At 46.9% G+C, this 12472-nt stretch overlaps 1 protein-coding gene across 1 annotated transcript in view; it reads right to left on the bottom strand.

Annotated features, from left to right (window-relative positions):
* Positions 1-12472, bottom strand: part of RUNX1T1 (RUNX1 partner transcriptional co-repressor 1) — a 166563-nt gene that overhangs the window by 110679 nt on the left and 43412 nt on the right.

Below are 12472 nucleotides of genomic sequence, written 5' to 3'. Positions count from 1 at the left end.
AAGGAAACACAGTTGGGTAATAACAAGTGCCCGAAGGCAGGAGAAACTGAGAACCGGTTCAGTGGCAGCTTCTGGAAGAGGAACAGACACTGGCGCAGAGTGGAGAGATGCAGATACCAGTTTGCATCTGGGATGTTTGATGGATGGAACCCCACCAGCGATAGCTTTGCAAACATGGTGCCTCAAAAAATAATTTTAATAATATGAAATTAAATGGGTGTAAAGGGTCCAAGAAATCAGTGTCAGAGTGATAGTGCAGGTGTTTAGGCTCTTGCCTTGCACAAGGCTGACCAGGGTTCAAACATACAGCACCCCTCAGCCCAGAGTCAGGAGCACTACAGTCCAATACAGCCCACAAAAGGGAATGTGCCTGACACAGAAGCAGGAGAGGATGGGGTGGGGGTGGTGGAAGGGGTGCTGGGACCATTGGTGGTAGAGAATGGGCACTGGTGGAGGGATGGGTACTTGACCATTGTATGACTGAAACGCAATCTAAAGTGTGTAAGTCTGAAAAAAAATAGATAAATACTGTTTACACACATACATACACACACACCTACACATAAAACACAGTAAGGTTTTAAGATTGAAACACTTTTAAATGCCTGATATTCTACCATCATGCAAGAAAGGGTATGAATGCATATACCAAAGGACCGGGAAAGAAGAGAGACATAGATAGATCCACAGCAGCGAATTTATTTTCCTTGCATATGTGAAAGTCCTGGGTTCAAATCCAGACACTGTGGGAAAAAATTAAGAAAATGGGAAAAAAAGCACATGCCCCAGGCAGAGGGCAGAGGCAGGTGCCCGTTAGTCTGTGAGGGCTGTAAAGTCGTTTGTGGACCACCAGCCTCTCCAGGGCACTCACACCCACCTCTCAGTGGGTCCCAGCCTTGCTGCCTCTCACCTTCTCTGGCCCACAGAGTCACACCTCAAACCTCTGCTTGGAACTTCCCAGAGACTTAACTCAATCACTCAAATGACAACTGCAAGTGGCCCCCAAGCCCCCACAGCGTGACAAACTCTCCCGATCCTGACTGATGTTTTTCATCATCCTCAGTATCTTCTGTCTTATGAGAACTGCTTTCGGTGTGCACACACCCCCACCCCCAACCAGGGTCCCTAAAAGGCATCGGAGTTCCCTGAGGCAGGAAGTATGAGGATACCTGCTCCCCTCACGGGCTGCTCCCGGCAACCAGGAAAAGCAGCAGGCCAACAGCCAAGCCATCAGCAATGACAATGAAAAAAAATCAACACGACATTCCACGCCAATATTCAAAAATGTCAGCGCGAGGCAGGGTGGGTAGGGAGGAAAGGGAGGGGCGAGGACCCAGCTCCAAACAATTTGTTGCCATATTGTCTCATAGGTTATACCAGGGCAGAGGATGCCACACCCACTTCATCCATTCTCCGGCTTCCTCCGCCATCTGCTACACACCTGCCTGAATGCAGAACTTGACAATGGAGAGGAAACGCATCAAGGGCCCCAGCTCTCAGCAGCGGAGCCGTCCATTAAGAAAAGTTCCCACAGGCAGGAGACACAGATCACAGCCTGCAAGCCTGGCTTGGCACGCAGGGACCCAAGGTTTGATCACTGGCATCGCAACGTCCCTTAGGTACCTGTGGGAAGTAACCCCACCCCCCACCCCACCCCCCAACACTGCTGGGCATGCCGCCCTCCCAAAACAAATGAAGCAGGGAAAATAAGAAGATCCCACATATTTCCTTCAGGTAAGACAGAAAGACAGACATTTGTGTTGCTTCCCATGTGAGCTAAAATGCCAAAGTTGCCAAACACTCTACTCCCCAACTGAAGTCAACGGATATATTTCCAATGAACAACTTACAATGAACAATTAACAAGTACCAACATGTGCAGTCAATATTGATTGCTTAAACAAACACCAGAGTTTTCCAGAACTTCAAGACTTCAAAACCTTTGAGATGGGGGGTCAGAGCGATAGCACACCGGATAGGGCGTTTGCCTTGCACGCGACTGAACTGGGTTCGATCCCCGGCATCCCATATGGTCCCCCAAGCACCACCAGGGATAATTCCTGAGTGCAGAGCCAGGAATAATAACCCCTGAGAATCGCTGGATGTGACCCAAAAAAGCAAAAACAACCTTGGAGATGTTTAGTTTGCTCCAAATTTCTGAGGCCTCAGTGAAGGTGAAGGTCCTCTCAGGCCCAAGCTCCTTTCCGCCTGGCCCGGAGCTGGGGTAAGCATCACAGATCCCGCCATCCAGGCAGTTACGGGCAGGCAGTTACGGGAGGAGGAAGGGCGAGAGGAAGGACAAGGGGACACTGGCCGACAAAGGCAAGGAAGGAGGCAGGAAGGGAGGGGCACGGAAGGACCGATAGACACAGACAGAGCAGGTCTGAGGACTGCCAGTTGCAGGACGCGAGAGCTGCTCTCACGGGAGCCAATCGGCGGCACATCTGTGAGGATGGGCGAAGGAAACAAGTCCTGCCAGGGTGAGAGACCCTTCCCATGCCTCGGACCCAGACACACTGGAGAGAACCTGGCCACCTGGCCAACATAAAGGCTGCATGGACAAAGGCATAGAGGTGGGGCAGGATGGCACGCTGGCCCGCTGGCCCACATCTGCTCACCGTCTGAGCAAAGGACAAAACTCCACAAGGTGTCTGCAGGATTTAGCATCTGAAACAACCAAAAGACACACACAGGGCAACTGGGGGCAGGGGAGGCCGAGACTGCCCAGAGTCTATCCAGATAAATAAAGGCAACACTACACTTTTATGCATGGCTCTCTCTCTCTTTCTTTCTCTCTCTCTCTCTCTCTCTCTCTCTCTCTCTCTCTCTCTCCCCCCTCACTCTCCTCTCTCTCCCTCTACCTCCCTCTCTCTCTCCCCCTTGTCCTTTCCCCCTCCCTCTCTCCTCTCCTTTTCCCTCTCTTTTTCTCTCCTCCTCACTCTCCTTCTATCTCCCTCCCTCTCCCTTTCTCTCTCTCCCTTCCTCTCTCTCCTCTCATTTTCCTGTCTCCCTCCTGTCTTCCTTCTCCCTCTCACTTGCCCCCTCACTCTCTCTCTGTCTCTCTCTGTCTCTCTGTCTCTCTCTGTGTCTCTGTCTCTGTCTCTGTCTCTCTCTCTCTCTCTCTCTCTCTCTCTCTCTCTCTCTCCCTCCCTCCCTCTTTCTCTCCCTCCCTCCCCTCCCCCAACAAAAGCAATGCAGGCACCTGTAGCCATGCCCTGAGATGCACACTAGGTGTGGGACAGACAGGATTCGGACTCCCCACAAAGACTCACTCAGTTGATTTCTCGGTGAAATAACCATCCTCCTCGAATTTAGCCAGAAGTCTTGCTACCCTACTACCACCGGGAGACATCTGTGTCAGGATGCCAACGGCGGTGATGGAAGGAAGGAGATCACCCTTTGGTGCCCACCACCCAGCTCCTGCAGCCTCGCTAGCCCCCTGCTTTCTGCACCTGACAGTCAGAACACGGTGGCATCAAAGGGACCCCTCTCCCACGTGGCACAGCTCTGTAAAGCAGCAAAAAACATTTCAAGAATCCTGCAAGCGCTGACCAAACTGGCTGGGAATACCCACACGACCTCCTCCTCCACATTCTTTAAGCACTGTTTGTTTTTCCGAGTGTTTTGTAGGGAAAATGTAAGAAAACTATAACCAGCAGAAAGAAAAGGAAAGACACTGGAGTCAGAAACAAATACGCAATTGTACAAGTCAGAAGAACAAGTAGCCCATATATTCAGCGTCCAAAACAACTGTAACTCCCATCCACGCTCGCTTTAGACATGCAACTCGCAGGAACATCTGTCTTTACCCCCAGTCCTACAACTCTTCCACAGACAAGCTAAACACTGCCTCACAGCCGAAAAGAAAAGAGCTCAAAGACCATGCCTTGGCACTAAGGGCATAATTCACACAAAACCTTAGATGTTTATTTTTCCCATTTCGGTACACTGAGAATTACCACTCAAAAGTCTTCTAATCAATTTGCAATTAGTAGAGCTATTGTTCATAAATTTAAACTTTTCACAATAAATTTCCTATAACCAAAATTTTCGCTCTAATGTGTAAAGTTGTTCAGATTCTAATGTTGAATATTTATCACATGAATGTCCATGCACACATATACAGTGCCATGCACACATATATGGAACGATACAACCAATTCTCTACAGGCCAGGGAGCGAGTTCAAAGGACTCTCCAATGATGCTGCTGCTGGAGCCCTGGGATCAACACCCAACATGGTGCGGACCCCTCAAGCACTGAACCAGAATAGGCCCTGAACACCACCAGGTGCGGCCCCTCACCCCAACCCAGTAACAACAATAAAGTGATTCACTTTTATAAAAAGTTTGATTCCATTCTAAGTTAAAAAAAAAAAAGAAAAGAAAAAAATCTATTTGGAGAGGTGTTGCCAGGGCCTCAACTACCTCAAGAAAGGGACTGAGGGGGGACTGGAGCGACAGCACAGTGGGTAGGGCGTTTGCCTTGCACGCGGCCGACCCAGGTTTGATTCCCAGCATCCCATATGGTCCCCCGAGCACCGCCAGGGGTAATTCCTGAGCTCAGAGCAAGGAGTGACCCCTGTGCATCGCCGGGTGTGAACCCAAAAAGAAAAAAAAAAAAAAAAGAAAGGGACTAAAACACTCTGGCCAGAATTAATTCCTATTTTTTTTATTTTTTTTTAATCCTAAGGTTGTTTCCTCGAGCCCAGATTGTGCGATCAAATTCCGAGTTCTTTTCCTTGTAATTCTACAACACCAACATAGCATTTTCTCCAGACACAGAGCTGAAACCGATGCAATGTCAGCATTTTATGAAGAATGTAGGGAAGATGGCATGAAGGACTAGTGGGGCTGCATAACTCCATTCCTGGCACCAAGATGCCAAGGTGGTTCCGAGACAGGATTGCCCCATCCCTGACACCCGTGGTCCCCAGGCACTATTGGGACCAACCTCTTAGCTCCGAGGAAGAAGCTGCCCCTGAGCACGGCTAAGTGTGGCCCCAAAACAAAAGCAAAAAGGCAAAAGAACTCAGAAAACGATTCCCAAGAAGAGGCCACCAACTACTTAAGTTTTCTCATAACTGCCTGCTAGCATGCAAGAGCATCTTTGGGCCCAGGGGACAGGGTCTGAAGTGGAATTTCAGCCCACGGGGGATGCTTGTCTGACTCACACTGACCCTGTTCGATCCCCAGCACCCACAGTCCCACCAGAAGCGAGCACTATGCGCAGAGCCAGAAGTCATCCCTGAGCACCGCCAGGTGTGGCCCACAAACAGCACCCAGCAGGAACTTGGTGCTTTAATTGAATTATTTCTCACTTAATTTTCACAATAATACCATAGCTTGGGGCTGGAACAATAGTATAGCGGGGAGGGTGTTTGTCTTGCACGTGGCTGACCCGGGTTTGATTCCCAGCATCCCATAGGGTCCCCTGAGCACCGCCAGGAGTAATTCCTGAGTGCAGAGCCAGGAGTAACCCCTGTACATCCCCAGGCGTGACCCAAAAAGCAAATAAATAAATAAATAAATAAAATTCAAAAATAATACCATGGCTTTAGGTTCTAATTTTCCCCTCTAACAGATAAGACATAAATTTGAAGAGGTTAAATAACAACTCCAAGCCAACAACTGATAAATGGCAAAGCCTGAATTCAACAGATGTCTTTTTCCTAAAAATCCATGATAACTCACTTTGCACAGAATGCTTCAGTGGATTAAGACACCCATTTCATACCTTCAGTGGAGCTCTTCGTGCCTATGAAGTGCATGACATAGTGTGGCCAGGTCACCCAGTTTCAAAGGTGATTTGGGGACGCCAGGACACCAGGCTGTACAGGAACCTCATGGGCACGCAACACTGGACCCTGGCACCAGCCCACCAGCAGTCCAAGCTCCATTTCATCCCCAAAGCCACAACGAAGCGTGTGATTTGGGGGGAGGGGAGAACCACAGCCATGTGTGTGCCCCCCCCCCCCACCATCACAGCAACAAAGGAGGAAGGCGGGGTGGGGGGCTGGAGGGAGCGATAGCACAGCGGGGAGGGGGTTTGCCTTGCACGCAGCCGACCCAGGTTCGATTCCCAGCATCCCATAAGGGTCCCCCGAGCACGGCCAGGAATGATTCCTGAGTGCAGAGCCAGGTGTGACCCAAAAAGAAAAAAAAAAAAAAAAAAAAAAAAAAAAAGGAAGGCAGGGAAGTTGCTATCACAATTAAATGGGAAAGGAGGAAAGGCTGTGTTGGCACTTCTGAGCTTAACCCTTTTACCCCGAGGTTGGTCCCGAGAATAAAATTCCCCTCCTGGGATGGGCTGGCCCCTGCCCCAACCAAGCCCACGCCACCCCGACCTTTAAGAACGCCAGCCACAGCCTCATCCTGGGGCTTTCACACTTGCTGTCCTTTTTGCCACGACATCTCCAGAACACCTGAGTCCTGAGAACATCTCGCCCCCTCCCCCCACCACCCCTTCTAAGGGGCCCCTCACCATCCACTCGCTTCGCCTGTTCTCAGAGTCATCCCTCCCTTGTCATCCCTCAGTGAAACCAGCCCTTAGATTCGTGTCTTTGTTTATTGTCTCCTCCCAGCTAGAAAGCCAAGGCTCACCCACCCAGCTCACCGGGTGATTCCTCAGCGCCTACCACAGAGGCAGAGCCCGGGGGGTGGGCTCGATAAATAAATATTTGCTAAATGCATGACAGGAGCTCTAGGTGCATGGAGACACATACATAATCAGCACGGAATCGGACCCTCAAAAAGTGCTCCGTCCACAATGGCCACAAGGCAGAAATGCTTTAAGTGCCCTCGGTGAAGCAATGACCAACTATTATGTGGTTTCACAAAGGAAGGCGGAGGATAGCATCCTATACGGATGCGATATTAAAACCTACTTATACATTTCATCAAGAAGGAAAAAAAAAGGAAAAAGGGAGACAAATTAATGGGGGAATTCATTCTCTTTCCCTCCCCTCCCACCCCTCCCCCCCCACCATGTTATTCCTCAGAGCGGAAATGCTCAGTTCAGTCACGGCTTGGAAGATATAAACATCATTGAAATTCAAAAGCAGTTCTGAAAGAGAGGATGCCTCGATTGGTATGCAAGGGGCGCTTCCTCCCCCTGAATACATTATGAACTTGCAGCATGCTAATATGCTATGCTATCATAAGCACCAGATGGGGCAGTAGGCAGTACATGTCCCATCAAACCTCAAGAAGATGTATTAATGTTCATGCTCTTTAAAAAAAAAAAAAATCCTTTGCCTGTGTCCCCAGACTTCCACATTTCTTAGCATTCAGTCACTTTCTCTCCAAGCACAGTCCTTCAGGGCTGCGCCTCTTACCAGATGGTGCCGGCAATCATTTCAATCTATTTTATCACAGGAGGCAAAGGCCACAAAGCGTGGCAGACTATGCGAACCGAGGCCCACGAAGCACAAAAGAGAACAGCAGCAGATCTGGGAGACATAAGAAATAAATCATCTCGCGGCACTATTGATAAAACACTTTTTAATTATGCTGAACCCTTATTTATGTTCAACACGGTGGAGAGTGAGAAAGGAAGGCTTTCCTGGGTGGGAAACGGGTTGGGGTGACTTGGGGTTGGAAAAATCGGGGTTCTGCTGGAATCTGTTGTGAAGAGGATGAGCTCAACTCCCAGGAAGAAAAATGAGTGGACGGCCTCCGAGAGGCCTCCGAGAGGCTGGGCCTCACAACTGGCCTGAGAACCTGCCACTGACTCCCTTAGGGAAAAGTTACTATCCAAAAAAACCTAGTGACCCAGACATTTCTTTGACACATACTCTCTTCTCCACTGTCTCTGTCCAATGAACCTGTGGGCAACTGACCACGCCTGCCAAAGCCAAGCTCTGACCAGACACCATCCTTGAATTTCTTGAGTACTTTAAAATACTTCGTTGGGAAGAAATGAATTACCCTGGATTTTCATTGATCTGCGACCTTCGCCGCTTTATTTCTGCTCCAAGACTGTGTTTTCTCTAAATATTCAGGAGATTTAAAAAAAATAATAATAAAATTTAAAAAACGTAATTTACAAGAGTGAGAGTCTAACTTGAATAGGTGTTGAAATCCAAAGAGCAGGCTCCAATAGATTACTGGGTCGGCCCCCCACCCCAGAGCCTGTAGGTTTGGAGTGGTACAGAGAATCTGCATTTCCAGGAAGTTCCCAGATTATTCTGGTGCTGGGACTCCACAAATCTCACACTGAGAATCCCATCTCCCATGTGGACTATCTTGAGAATCCCATCTCCCATGTGGACTATCTTGAGAATCCCATCTCCCATGTGGACTATCTTTCCAAAGTAGACACCCCCCACCACTACCCCCGCCCCAGGAAGTCTGTAGTCTGTACCAAACATCAGCAATGTCTGTAAAAACAGAATCACTCCATGGATAAGCTAAACTGAGCTCCTGGGAATATTTAAAGGGCACAAATTAAGAGAAACGCTTACAAAATATCTCACTTCATTATCTCATCAAAGTTCCAGAATTATTCTTTTAGTTCTTCATGATTCTATGCAACGATATTCTTTCAAACTCTAAAGCCTTGCCCCTATGCCTTTCAAAACATTCTATTTAAATGTTCAAATGAGAACAAAAAGGTTTCTTTAAAGAAAGTTCATTAACGTAAGATGTGTTTCAAAAATAAATATTCTGCACAGAATTAAATATCACAATAGCTTTTCTGGAATCTTTAAGATAAATTTCTATTGATATTCATCCAAGATCATTAGAAGTCACTGTTAGCTTTATTTACAATTACTGGAAAGCTTATAAAATTTCATTAATATAAGCCTTTCGCTAGAATTTTCCTGAATATGTCCTCTAAGAAAAAAACATATTTACACTCAACCACCACTGATTGAGAAGCATAAAAGAAGTACAAACTATTTGCAAGCACTCAGGTAGGAGTAGCATTATTTCCCAAAATATTTAAAATTATTCTCAAAACCCTTGACTGGCTTCTAATCCCAGTAATTATATCAGGATTTTTATGTTTTCTGTGTTATATATTATATTTTTGGAAAATATGATCATGATAAAGTATCAGATTTATGATTCATGCAAATTTAAATAATATGCAGCAACTCACAAACAAAGCTTAAAGGAGAAAAAAATAAATGCATCATCTTCCCTTAATGCTAAAAGAAAATGCTTGCTCTTAAATACCATTTATCAATATTTCATGACTCACTTCTTAATTTTTTTCCTTGTAATTAGCAAGCTTTGTGTCTATTATTCCCTTTAAAATCTGTGACTCCCGGGCCAGAGAGATTATACAGCGGGTAAGTCACTTGCCTTGCATGCAGTGGACTTGGGTTCAATCTCCAGCACCCCATAGAGACCCCTTCAGACTGATCCCTGAGTGCAGAGCCTGGAGTAAGCCCTGAACAATGCCAGGTGAGGCCCCAAAACCAAAAATAAATTTAAAACTCTGTGACTCCCAATTCCCCCCTCATCTACTCATCATCTTCCTCATTACGCAAACACTTGCTGATTGCCTACTGTATGTCCAAGCTCACAGGTAACCAGGAATGGATTTACCAAAAGTAGGAAATCAAGGCCTGCATACAAAGGGCAGATTTAGAAAGAAGGACATGGCACTGGAAAGGTCTATTTTATTTTATTTTGTTTTTTTATTAGTGAAACACCATGAGGTACAGTTGTAGACTTACAAACTTTCATACTTGGGTTTCAGTTATACAATGATCGAGTACCCATCCCTCCACCAGTGCCCATTCTCCACTACCAATGATCCCAGCAGCCCGCCCACCCCCCACACCTCACCCCACCCCGCCTCTGTGGCAGGGCATTCCCATTTGCTCTCTCTTTGCTTTAGGGTGTTGTAGTTTGCAATAGAGGTATTGAGTGGCCATCGTGTTTGGTCTATAGTCTACTTTCAGCACACATCTCGCATCCTGAGCTAGTCCTCCAAATTTCCTTTACTTGGTGTCCCTTCTCTATCTGAGCTGTTGGAAAAGTCTATCTTAAAAAAAGAAGAACCCGATCTTGGTATTTGTAAAAGGTCAGCCCTAACGAACTCAGGTTTCTCCAGTGTCTCCTACCAACATACCAGACAATCAGAAAAGGAAAGGGGAACTGAGCTTTAAGAAGTATATGCTGACGCTGCAAATCCCAAATGTCACTTACAGTATCTGGAGGGGAAAACATGAGTTTCTCGGGCTTTTCTGCAAACAGGCCAGCATTTCCTTACTCACCATTCAGAACTGGATTATCTTTGCTATTTTTCCGAATTAGCAAATTTCTTAGAGGGGTGAAAGTGGTCTCATTAACACAAAACAGGGGCCCAGGGAGATAGCCCACAGGGCTGGAGTACATTATTTGCATTCAGGACTCCCAGATTTGCTCCCCAGTACCCATGGTCTGCCAGGCACTGCTAGGAGGGGTCCCTGAGCACTGAACTGGGAGTACCAGAGTGCATACCACTGAGTGAAGCCCAGAAACAAAACAAAACAAACAGAAACAGAGAACGAGTAGGCAGACGACAGAAGGAGGAACCCATCATGAGAGACAAGTCAGAAGAGTTGAGATTCCTTGTGAGTTTCAGACCTTTTCCATCCCTTTTTTAAGTCCAGGCAGCATTGGCATAGGCCTTCCTGCTAGAGTCACTCTGCTTTTTTAGGGGAACACAGTGCGTGCCATCATCAATGCCACTGTCCCATAAAGTAAAAGCAAGAGAGAAAAGCTGTCTGTACAGTCCAACAAAGAAAGCAAAGCTGGACAGTCAAAGGACACAAGCACCCCACAGTCACCCCCTCAGGTTGCCTGACATTATCAGGGCCCCCCCACTCCCTGCATTTTGATAGGTGGGCTCATAAAACTTAGTGTTAATTGTTTGTGATGTAAAGCGACCATCCAAAAGCAAAAAAAGTAGAGTTTGTTCTGGCACAAGTCGAGCAAGATCACAGCTCTTTCTCTCTCTCTGAAAGCCACAACCACTCAAACAAACTGATCAATAAGTACACAGAAATTAAACAAATAATCAGAGCAAGCTGTGTGGCTGAAAGAGCTGTTCTTCTATTCTCTGAAAAACACTACAAAAGGGCTCAGTTTTCCAAGAGTTTTTGGTTTTTTTTTTTTAACTTTTTGGGTCACACCGGCGATACTCAGGGGTTACTTCTGGCTTTGCACTCAGGAATCATTCCTATGGGATGCTGGGAATCGAAACTGGGTCGGCCGTGTGCAAGGCAAACGCCCTATCCGCTGTGCTATCACTCCAGCCCCTTTCCAAGAGGTTTTGGGAGAAAGTGTATTAACTTCACACTGATAGGGCATACCAAATGCTCCACCCTGTGTGTCCAGCCTCTCCTCAGAACACAGGGACAGTCTTTGGAAGGGGGAGCAAGTTGTGGGGATGATCAGGGCTTGCTCCTGGCTCAGTGCTAAGGGATCTCTCCTGGCAGGCTCAGGAGGACGCAGGGGGTGCCAGGGATCGAACCTGGGTTGGTCTCATGCTGGCCCCAGGATACTTTTCTTTTTATTTTTAAATTTCAGAAAGTTTTTATTTAGAAAGGATGAAGTAATAGCAGGCCAAAATACTCTGGCTTCAGGTTGAAGTCCTCTAAGCATCGATTTCTATTTTTAGGCGCCTGGTACTCTTCAAAACCTCTAACCTCAAACTGGAGTTGAGAGGAAACACCGTCTCCAGTTTGCCCTGGAATCACCTCGCTCCCAGCAAGATCGGGATGTGGGGCAAACACGCACATTCCTGCTCAATGGGACCTTCCCGCACCAGAGGCCGTGCACATGAGGTGGGTGTCAGCAGGAGACCCCCACACCGAAAAACTGATCTCTCCTGGCAGACCTGTCCTGCCTGACCCAGCCATCATGCCTACCCTAGCACATTCTTTCATATAGTAAAAAATTCAACATCAATAACAGGTAGAAGTTCAACGTCATAACAGGTAACTTCCTTCCAGAGAGCTTCAGAAAGACTCCTAAACTCTTCCCCCTCCCAAAACAGAAAAGTACTAAAAAACCCAGTTACATCTACCTTTATACCACTTTTTTTTGTTTTCTGCTATTTTATACTTAACAGATACTGAAGTAAAAACATAAACTATCAAGGCAATGAAGAATTTGGGGTTGGCCCAATTTCTATAGTCTATGATCTAGAAACTAATGTTTTGTGGCGTTCTGGGAAATCTAGAAGAAACTCAAGTGGTTTCTGGGGCCAGGCAAATGCTAGAGCAGTGAGCATTCACTGGCCTTGAATGTGGTGGACCTTGGTTCAATCCCGGTGCCCCCTGAAGTCCACTGAGCTCCACCAGAAGTGACCACTGAGCACAGAGCCACGGGGAAAGGCCTGCACACCATCAAGGGTGGCCCAAAGACCAACACAAATACACAACCAAAACTACGTGTCATGAAAATAGACTGCTTTCTAAGGGGAAAGACATCTTCATTTTGACTGTGGTAATATTTTTATCTCTAGACTTT

Source organism: Sorex fumeus, unplaced genomic scaffold (assembly GCF_029834395.1).
Source record: "Sorex fumeus unplaced genomic scaffold, SorFum_2.1 ptg000002l, whole genome shotgun sequence".
NCBI lineage: Eukaryota > Metazoa > Chordata > Mammalia > Eulipotyphla > Soricidae > Sorex > Sorex fumeus.
Note: the sequence above shows the minus strand (reverse complement) of the source record. Positions and strands in the feature narration are given on the sequence as shown.